The sequence below is a fragment of the Tachypleus tridentatus genome, unplaced genomic scaffold, assembly GCF_004210375.1.
Source record: "Tachypleus tridentatus isolate NWPU-2018 unplaced genomic scaffold, ASM421037v1 Hic_cluster_2, whole genome shotgun sequence".
NCBI lineage: Eukaryota > Metazoa > Arthropoda > Merostomata > Xiphosura > Limulidae > Tachypleus > Tachypleus tridentatus.
Window position 1 is genome coordinate 32669713 of NW_027467782.1, and position 10894 is coordinate 32680606.

At 35.4% G+C, this 10894-nt stretch overlaps 1 long non-coding RNA gene across 1 annotated transcript; it reads right to left on the reverse strand.

Annotated features, from left to right (window-relative positions):
* Positions 1-530: 530 nt before the first annotated feature.
* Positions 531-10529, reverse strand: LOC143242651 (uncharacterized). The gene is made up of 3 exons (XR_013023039.1): positions 10467-10529; positions 5978-6122; positions 531-2556 (listed from the first exon to the last, which is right to left on the reverse strand). It is a non-coding gene; the product is annotated as an uncharacterized LOC143242651 (long non-coding RNA).
* Positions 10530-10894: the final 365 nt, after the last annotated feature.

Here is a 10894-nt window from a genome sequence, read left to right on the forward strand (position 1 = left end):
CATGAATTTGTTTACAATGTATAATTACAAATATATGCTGCAGATTATGTACTTAACATTTTTTGTACGCTTATGTGTACGTCATAACATGTGATATATTTTAACACCATTAAAAACAACGTAAAATCAAGAATAATTGGCCTTAAAATTATTATGTGAAAGAAACAAGCTATTTTTATTGTTAGACTAAATAAGATAGGATAAAGAGTCATGAGATGAGAGTAAACAGATTATGTGAGGAAAGTGGAAAATTATTATAAAATTACTTAAGTAAATCTGTAAGAAGCTGAAAAGAATTGAGAAGATTATCAGAACTATTACAGACAAAACACAGTTAACAAAAAAGAAACCTGAGAAATATTCAGAAACAAGGACAGGCTTAAGAAGAACATGTCGATAAGTGAGGAAACAGGAATCTGAGACAAGTAGCAGGGAAAGAGTAAGGGTAATCTGTATAAATAAACAAAACTGAAAATTCAGGTCAGGCCGAGAACCAATTTTTCAAAGTAATTTTATTTAAAACTGAGAAATTCCCTCACGCTACACTTTTATAAAGTCAAATATTACACTTTAAAAAATACACAATCTGTTCTACCAATATCAGCATGAATTTTAAAAACCATTTAATCCGTAATAAGTGAGACATCTTTAAGGTGTCCCCATTCTAAACACTATTCACATGAAATATGTACATAAACAACAAAATCAAAACCAAGGTTCCTTGTTTCTCATATTAACTTCACGTTTTCAAGTGCCACACTCAAGGCTTACAAAAAACTTCTGGAGACTTTAGGTGGAGAAGAATCAAAAGAGTTGAACTGTCTTCTCCCTTATCTGTCTTTTGTTTTCTCATAGTTTGGTTCAACAAAGGGAATATCACTGACATCAAGAGGATTTTGAAAGGTTTTGTTGCTAATCACAACAGAAGGTGTGCTAATTGCCCTCTTCGAAAAGTAGAAATGACACTTTTCTTTGGAGTATGATGATTTGGAGTTTGAGAGTGTTCTTCAATTCTGCTCCTTTTCCTTACTTCACACTAATGCACACTAATTTCTTGTAGTTTTGTTTTAGCTGCCTCAACATCCATTCTGTCGAACAAAACAACTGAAAATGAGCCAGCTTTACTCTGTTTAGTGCATTTTCTTGTCTACCACATAGAATCGTTTTCATCACATGTGTTTCTTGAACATTTTGCTCTTAATAACCGTCTTTGGGAAGAAATTAGCTTTGCTGCTTCCACAGTTTACTTTATTGAATTTATTAAGTTACTTTTTGGTGTGTGAATTCTGGAAACAGTGGATGGGGTGGCTAGCTCGGCAGAAGTAATGACTGGCTGAAGTGTGTTACCTTTCTCAGATGCTCTCTTCGTGTTTCTCTGCCTTAAAGCATTTTCAATGTTCTTGTTTTTCCTCCTCTTGCTGTTGTTCAAAGCAACGAAGATCAAATTCAGTCTTGTTGTCAAGTTGTTTGTCTGCTGACATTATTCTTTTACTTTTGGTTTCTTTCTGGTTCATTAACCAGTAATGAAAATATTTCCAAGCTAAAACATCTATAATTAACCTTAGCATGTCGTACCAACCAATGCAGCCATTTCAGCAAATGATCCAGTTGGAAAACATTTCAGTATATCTGTACAAGCTTTGGCTACTTTACATCTGAAGTCTGATTTATCAACAACTTTGGTACACAAGTGTTAGAAAAGAACTCTCACACCCTTCAATGAAGCTTCTTGGTTCTTCTTCATAAGGTAACAAATAAAATTAACAGCGTTATCTTTAACTATTTGCTCCACCCAAAAGAACATTTAGTGAGACATTTTCCACCCAAAAAGTCAAGAATAATAACGATAATTAATTTATTAAAATAATAATAATAAAAAAAACCCACCACTTAATCTTAATAACAATCCACGAAAGGGGACGAAGAGGAACTACAAAGTTCCTGAACACCCCAGTTGGAGAGAGAACTCTTCTGATTTCTCTCTCTCTAAACTGAACCCCTGCCACGTTAGTTTAGTTTAGTTTAGTTTAACTATTTGCTGGGCTCGAGGGATAGATTGACTTCCCTCAACATCAGGATGTTTGGTAGAAGGTATTTCATAACAGTGAGATCCAATAGCTCAACATCTCCATGCAGAGACTGACAAAGATGTTTCAAACCGATAAAAGCTAACAGTGAAATATCTGGTCTCTTCTTTCGAGTATTTTCAATCTGATGATGACTGTCAAAGAACAAACATTTTTCAGTTTCTACTTTTGTCAGTTCTGTTAACTGCTGGATAACATGTTCAATGAGATGTATATTAAATTTCGGAGTAAAGCCTTCCAATAAGGTAGTAAAATTAGAAAGTGCATTGGATAAGATACTGATTAATTTCTGAACCTCTTCAAGAGACAGGTCAGTTGTCTGCAGAACAACAGGAAAGTTGTTATCTCTAACGTACTGTGACGATCTTCTATCCAAGTCCAAATATGCTGGGATAGGGTTCCAGATTGAATAAATATCATATTACTTATCTCATTTCTGTCAGACTTACTTGGATGGCAAAACAAAAACCTACAGAGATAATAATAGTATAGTTGTTAATGATTTTGCTGTGAGACGTTTTCATACAAATACATCTTTAATAATTGGTTTTTAAACATTTGTATTTGTAGCAACAATGTTAACAATAGATCACTGGTATTTCATACATAGTATTTATTTTCAGGCCATAAGTATAAATGCAGTGGTTTTTGATCAGTGTAACAGTTATGTGTTCATGTTTCATTAGATGTAATGTGTGGGTTTTATTTAGGAACTTAATACTGACATATACTTTTAATTTTACTTAATCTATGATATTATTGTCTTTAAGGATAATTTAATTAAATGTTAAGGTTTGTTTTTGTTTGTTTGTTTGTTTTGAATTTTGTGCAAAGCTACGCAAGGGTTATCTGTGCTAGCCATCACTAATTTAGCAGTGTAAGACTAAAGGGAAGGCGGCTAGTCATCACTATCCACCGCCAACTCTTGGGCTACTCTTTTTACTAACTAATAGTGGCTCAGCGGTATGCCTGAGGACTTACAACGCTAAAAACCGGGTTTCGATACCCGTGGTGGGCAGAGCACAGATCGCCCATTGTGTAGCTTTGTGCTTAATTCAAAACAATAACAACAACAAATACATATGTAATACGATTATTAATAAAAATGGTAACAGAGGTCCCAGTTTCAAATCTTCAATAATTAGCGGGTCAACGATGACCGACGGTCATGCATATTTTGTTCTGTAATGCGCTAAACTTTCGTCACCTGCGTAAAACAAACAATCTACTGAGCAAATTCAATGTTTCATAATCTCTCATCTGGGTTATGACCACTCCTCAAACCATCAAGACAATATATATGTATACATGAATCGTTGTAGGATTTAATCATTGTTACAGCGTTCTCTCTACCCAAATAAACTTCATCCAAAATATCTAACTAGCCTTGTTCGCCTATGTAAGTAAAGTTAAACACGAATATGAAATAGCCCGAAAAAGTAGTATCCGTACACAGAAACAAAATGCTTGAAAATATAGATCGCGTTAACCAATTAAAATCTCTCTTACATCAAATTATCTTATTCTCGTTAATGATTCGACAGTTACAAATGATAAAACTGATGTTCTGTCCCAGTACTCTTTATCATTTTCTATAAGTAAGGATTTCCCAAACTGACAATTCATAATTCTAACAAATGAATCATAATGGTTATATTGAATGTTGTTCAAGTGTTTTGGTATAAAAATAATAACAATACACTGAATCTTTTTCTCGTTTTGCCACGACATGAAAGGGAGGTTCAAGAATTGATGGTGGGTTTTATTCACTAAATAAAATATGTTTGTGTGTGGGTTTAATCTTAACAAGTGGGTATCTGCGACAGGCCCACAATAGCTATTCTACAAACTTTATTTTTTAGCTCAAAATGTAAAACTAATAAAGAGAAATTTAAAAACGTTAAGATAAAATCTTTTCAAATGCGATGTAAAACGCTTTATCCGTCTCTGATTTGAAAACCAAGTAATGATTCAAGTAACTTTTACATACGTTTGAAATAAAAGAAAATTCCGATTGGTACAAGATTAAATAGCGTCTAAACTAGCTTTGTCTTGATATCTGTTTTGTTTTTGAATTTCTGGCAAAGTTACTCGAGGGCTATCTGCGCTAGCCGTCCCTAATTTAGCAGTAAAAGACAAGAGGGAATGCATCTAGTTATCACCACCCACTGACAACTCTTGGCCTCCTATTTTACTAACAAATAGTGGGATTGACCATCACATTATAATGCCCCACAGCTAAAAGGGCAAGAACGTTTGGTGTGACAGGGATTCGAACCGGCAACCTTCAGATTACGAGTCAAGTTTCTTAACCATCTGGCTATGTCGGGCCACTAATATCTGGTAAGGAACCTGCTAGGTTGAATAAATAATATTAAAATACAATAAGAGTAACTTTTACATAAGGTAAATTTTGACTTTTAATAACTTCATCCTTTCGACCTTTGGTAAGACATAATCATCAGTTAGAAATAGTTGTTATTGTATTTTGAAATTATCTCTTACCTTATTTTCTGAGATATTATACCCTGATACTTGCCAGGTTAGTTTTGTTTTCCCTGTAATGAATTAACTACAAAATAATAAGTTGAATACATATTCCTTTTATCTTTCGTTAAATTCTAACCTACGAAATATATTAATAAACTAGATATTTGGTGAAACGACCTCTAACGTGTTTTCTTTCAACAGCAGATAAAAACAAAATGAAGAGTAAGAAAAATATTTTTTCAAGTTCATACGTCATGTTGTGTTGTATCGTACAGTTTATAATTCTTTTCGTGATTTATGGCATCTGCACGTTACACTAACGTCACGACAGTACAAATTACAACGTTAAGTACCCCTTACATGGCATCATTTAAGTGTTTACTGACTGAGAGACAGACAGATAACACCCTACAGTATAATAGTGCAAATGGTTAAAACAGATCACCAAAGGCTCTCTTACACGGCAATAGTAATAAAAAAGAGCCGCTCTGTATTCGGAGAGTGGTTGATAATTGATACCATATTATTAGTATCCTCCGGTGTAGAGTGACGTGAGTGGGGTTTGATACGTCACTTGGGGAGAAAACAGTTGTAGTTAAAGTACAGATTGTTGTTTTTCTTTTATATTAACATGGATTAAAAGTTTAAGTATCCAATTAGTGTCATGCCACACGGATGTTGGTAAAAACATAAAAACACCGCATGGTTATAAAAATAGTTGTGTCTCTTAGTGTCTAAAATTTGAGCCAAAATGTAGATAAATCCAGTAAGTAATTTCAACTGAAAATATCAGTATAAATCTATTCAGAGACATTCCAGAAGGGTTAGGAAAATTATGAACTCTCGACCTTTAACATATTTCTGTTCAAATGTATGATAGTCTAAAACACAAACTAAATATCCATTGTAAGTTTGAGTTCATCTCCCTCTACACATACAATCTCATAAGGAGTTTTTTCTAGATCACTAGTGCCCCGATAAAGTTCATGATAATAATACCATTTTGTGGATCAGATAATGATTATTGTATAAAGAACACTTTTATGTAATAACTTGACCACTAACCAAATATCGTCATTTCACCAGGTAAAATATATCTAAGTAGTCAGTACGACTTCCAGTATTATCAGAAAAGTACAGAAAACAAACCCAACATTCTCTGTAAAGCCACTTACCCACAAAGTTTAAGTGTTTAATCGTCATCTAAGAAAAAATGATTATTCAGTCGTGTGTAGTCAGAAACGTAGGTTTTTGAAAGCGGTAAGGCCATGGCCTGACCACTTGTTAATAGCTACAATTAATGAATTTAAACTTGCTTCTTGTAATACAATACATCACGTTCTATATACGCAGTATAAAAATTCAGTGTCCTACTAAAATCATAAAAACCAGATACTTACAGATCGTCACACATTGGTTACCTCAGTGTCACATGATCGTTTAGATCTTCAAAATGACGAAACATAATATTTCTCCATTTCACGAGAAACAGATTTTCGTAAACGGTGGAGAAACTTCTTCAGAGATTTTATGGATTTTTTGTCACTGAAATAGAAACAATAATTACAAATACTGAATTTGTTTTGGTACATTTACACAAAAGTGAATTTCATCAAGAGAAGATCTATAGATCTATATTTATTTATATAAACTGTATTATATTGATAAATCCTGACATTAGGTTTAGTGGCTAATAACTTTAATAACATTGACAAATGTCATGATTTAAATAAGTTCAAACATAAAAAAATATTGTTCAATCAATTTGACAGTACGAGTCGTGTCTCAACAACTACTAGATCTACCGTATACCAGCTAAACTGAAGAGTCCTGATATTACATGAAATACTTCGATAACACAGGGTTTAGTAGATGTGATGTACTTTACATCTTGAAGTTCGTCCTGTGAAATTAAACGTGCTAGAATATTTACATGTTGGCATAAATATCGACTAAATATTCAATGTGTATTTGAGGGTCATGTAAAATACGTCACCAAATTTGTCTTCCTGATTTTCAAATACAAAAATTAAAGTTTCAGATAAAATTATAATTGAAAATCGACACTTAGAAAGTATTGAAGACAAAGATGATATGAAAGGTTGCGTTTAGCTGTCCCGGCATGACCACGTGGGTAGGAGGGCCCTGGACTCGTAATCTGAGAGTCGCGAGTTCGAATCCCCATCACATCAAACATTCCCGCCCTTTCACGCGTGGGAGAATGTTTAATGGTCAATCCCACTATTCTTTGATTGAAGAGTAGCCCAAAAGTTAGCGGTGTGTGGTGATGACAAGCTGCCTTTCCTTTAGTCGTCCGCTGCTATATTAATGACAGTTAGAGCAGATGGCTTTCCTGTAGTTTTACGCGAATTCAAAACAAACAATTATAACACCATGACTACTTAATAGTAGCTAATACACAAAACAAATAAACAATTATGACACCATGACTGTTTGATAGCAACTAATACACAAAACAACAAACAACTGGCCCGGCATGGCCAAGCGCGTAAGGCGTGCGACTCGTAATCCGAGGGTCGCGGGTTCGTGCCCGCGTCACGCTAAACATGCTCGCCCTCCCAGCCGTGGGGGCGTATAATGTGACGGTCAATCCCACTATTCGTTGGTAAAAGAGTAGCCCAAGAGTTGGCGGTGGATGGTGATAACTAGCTGCCTTCCCTCTAGTCTTACACTGCTAAATTAGAGACGGCTAGCACAGATAGCCCTCAAGTAGCTTTGTGCGAAATTCCAAAACAAACAAACAACTATAACACCATGACTGTTTGATAGTAACTAATACACATCACTGATGTATGTTCTTCAAATCTATCAATATATATGTTCACCATGGTGTTTGAAAAACAACTATAAAGAAAAATATATAATATACATTAACTGATACACATATTTTTCAAACCGAACGTGTCCTATTTGATTTAGAAAACATATGGAAACGTCTTTCTACTTTCAAAATGTTTATTCAGTACTTCACCAGTTTTCGTAACTTCATAAATGCTACATTTGGCGAGGTTGTTTTGAATTTTGCACAATGATACATGTGGGTTATCTGCGCTAATTGTCCTTAACTTAGGAGTTGTAGACCAGAAAAAGAAGACATATAATCAACACCACCCAATGTTAACAACTCGGTTACACTTTTACCAATAAATAGTGAGACTGATCATCATATTATAACAGTCCCCTCCCCAACTGAACTGAAAGCGTGTTTGGTATGACGGGAGTTCAAATCTACGAAATAAAGGTGGGATATTCCAGTGTTTAATCAGATATATTTGTGTTATATTTACCTGGAATAAATTTCTTTTCATCAAATAATCGATATCTGTATATAGGAGGATGAACTTTGATGATTAACAAATGTTAGGAATACATTGAACTCATTTTATTTTTAAGTATCACGTATGTAGTTTTTAATATTTTCGCCTACCAATATCTAATGCAAATATTAATCTGTCCTTGATATAAATCTATAATGGTTTGTTATTTTTATAATTTAACGACACTTCGGTGAATACAAGTGGAGAACAAATAATATTAATGTTAAATTATTTTCAATAATTTTATTATGTTCAGTATACACTGCTGGCCAAAATCTTAAAGCCAACGAATATAAAGAAAAAATATGCATTTTGTTAGACTGAACCACTAATTTGAGTAAAGCTTCGAAAGATGAAAATAATAAAATGGAAAACAAAAATAAAAAACTCTTTTAGCATCTAATATGGAAAATGTGAACGCCATGAAATTAGCCTAAATACTAGCTGGTCAAAAGCTTCAGACCATAGTGAAACGAAGCATTAATCGGTAAACACGTAACGACATTTAGTTATTTATGTTCAAGCAAAAGCGTTGAGAACATTTCCCACTGACATCTCCTGTTTTACATTGGGTAAAAACATGGCAAAGGCTAAAAAGCTGACAGAGTTTGAACGTGGCAGAATTGTCGAGCTGCAAAAGCAAGGTCTCTCTCAGTGTGCCATTGCTAGTGAGATTGGGCGTTGCAAAACTGCTGTTGAAAATTTCTTAAAAGACCCCGAGGGATACGGAACGAGGATTTCATGTGGTCGGCCAAGAAAATTTAGCCGGCGTTGAGCAGGACGATTCGACGGGTTGTCCGGCAGGACACCAGCCGATCGTCGAACCAGTTTAAGGCCCTTACGGACGCAGAATGCGGCTCAAGAATAATAAGACGGTATCTACGAGAAAAAAACTTTAAAATCTGTAAACGTTTTCAAAAGCCAAGCCTCCTTCCACACCATGAAACAGCTCGGTTACACTTTGCTGAGAAGCACCAAACATGGGACGTAGAAAAGTGGAAAAAAGGTGTTGTTCTCTGATGAGATAAAATTTAACCTGGATGGTCCAAATGACTTCCAACGTTACTGGTACGATAATGATATCCCACCGGAGACATTTTATATACGACACAATGAAGTAGGTTCCATCATGATCTGGAATGCTTTCTCCATTTATTGGTCAATGGAGCTTCAGGTTATGCAGGGGCGTCAAACAGCAACTGGCTACATTGCCATGTTGGAGAGAGCATCCTTATTGACTGAAGGCCCTCGCTTGTGTGGAAATGGCTGAATCTTTCAGCAGAACAACGCTGCAATCCCCAATGCCAATGTCAGGACAAAGAACTTTTCTATGGCGAATAACGTGATGGTCCTTTGGACCATCCAGCGTGTTCTCTCGGACTGAACCCCATTGAAAATGTTTGGAGGTGGATGGCAAGGGTAGTCTATAGAAATGGACGTCAATTCGAAACAGTGTTTGATCATCGTGAAGCCATCTTCACTATTTGGAATAACATTCCAGCCAGCCATCTGCAAACGCTTATATCGACCATGCCAAAGCGAATGTTTGCAATTATTCGCAATGACGGCCGTGCAACTTAGAACTGAGACCTTTTGTTGGGCATTTTTTACCCTGTTTAGGACTTATTTTTGGTATTATCTTAAACTTTTGGCCAGCTAGTATTTGTGCTAATTTCATAGTGTTCACATTTTCCCTATAAAATGCTGAAAATGTTTTTTATTGTTATTTTTCCTTTTTTAATTTTCATCTTTCGAAGTGCTATTCAAATAAGTGGTTGAGTCTAACTTCGCAAAATGGCTATTTTTTCCTTATGTTCATTGGCCTTATGATTTTGATCAGCAGTGTGTGTATACAGATAACATTACTTTGTGTACGTGACAACCTAAGAGAAAATTCGTTAACCACTTGGGCTTGGCGAGACTCGGGCGCGAACCCGCGACCTCAGATTACGAAGCGTACGCCTTAACGCGCTAGGCCATGTCGGGCCCTAATTCGATTACAGTACCTCATACGTTTGTAGCGGATGGTGCTCACCAGCTACTTTCTAATCTACCATTTGAAAATTAAGGACGAACAACACAGATATCTCTTTAATCGTTTTGTTTTCGTTCGAAGCGACAGTTATATTCACTATTCGTCCTGATTTTAAATATGCAGAACTAGACATGGGTTTGTTTGTTTTGAATTTGACCCACAGTTACACGAGGGTTACATGTGTTAGCCGTTCTTAAGTTAGCAGTGTAAGACTAGAAGAAAGGAAGGCAGCTAGTCAACAACAACCACAGCCAATTCTAGGGCAACTGTTCTATCAATGAATAGTGGGATTGACCATCATTTTATAACGCCCCGACAGCTGAAAGAGCGAGCGTATTTGGTGAGAGGGGAATTCGAACCAGCAACCCTCAGGTTACGAGACGAGCGTCCTAACCACCTGGCCATGCCGGCCCGAACTAGACATGGCCTACTTTTGATTTATACATGGTAAGAATAATCGTCACAGTATAATAATCACAAGGCGATAACCTTTGAAATAAGTGGAAGTTCTAGTACCTCATACAGTATGTTACGTTCGTTAGGAAAGTCAAAGGTTCCCATAACAACAGATGCTTTTTTAAGCAGGATTTTAAGTGTTTAATAACTTCTACCTGCTTTGTTTTCTCTGATGATATATCTGAAAAAGAAGATTATAAAATTCTTGTCATTAATAACTTCATTTATAAGAGGCTTCTAACTGATATATTTACGAATTATTATGCACACAATGACACACACACACATCAAGATACGTATATCACACGTGAAGTAAACAATTTTCTTTTCTTTCAGGGAGAAAACCCAACATTTAGAAACTCACTATTACATTTTATCACAACTTTGTACCCACAAAGAAGACTTAGAAACTTAACAGAACGAATTAAAAAATCTAACACCGTCTACAGGTTAAGCCCATACATAATAGATGGGTCTTTTATTAAAGT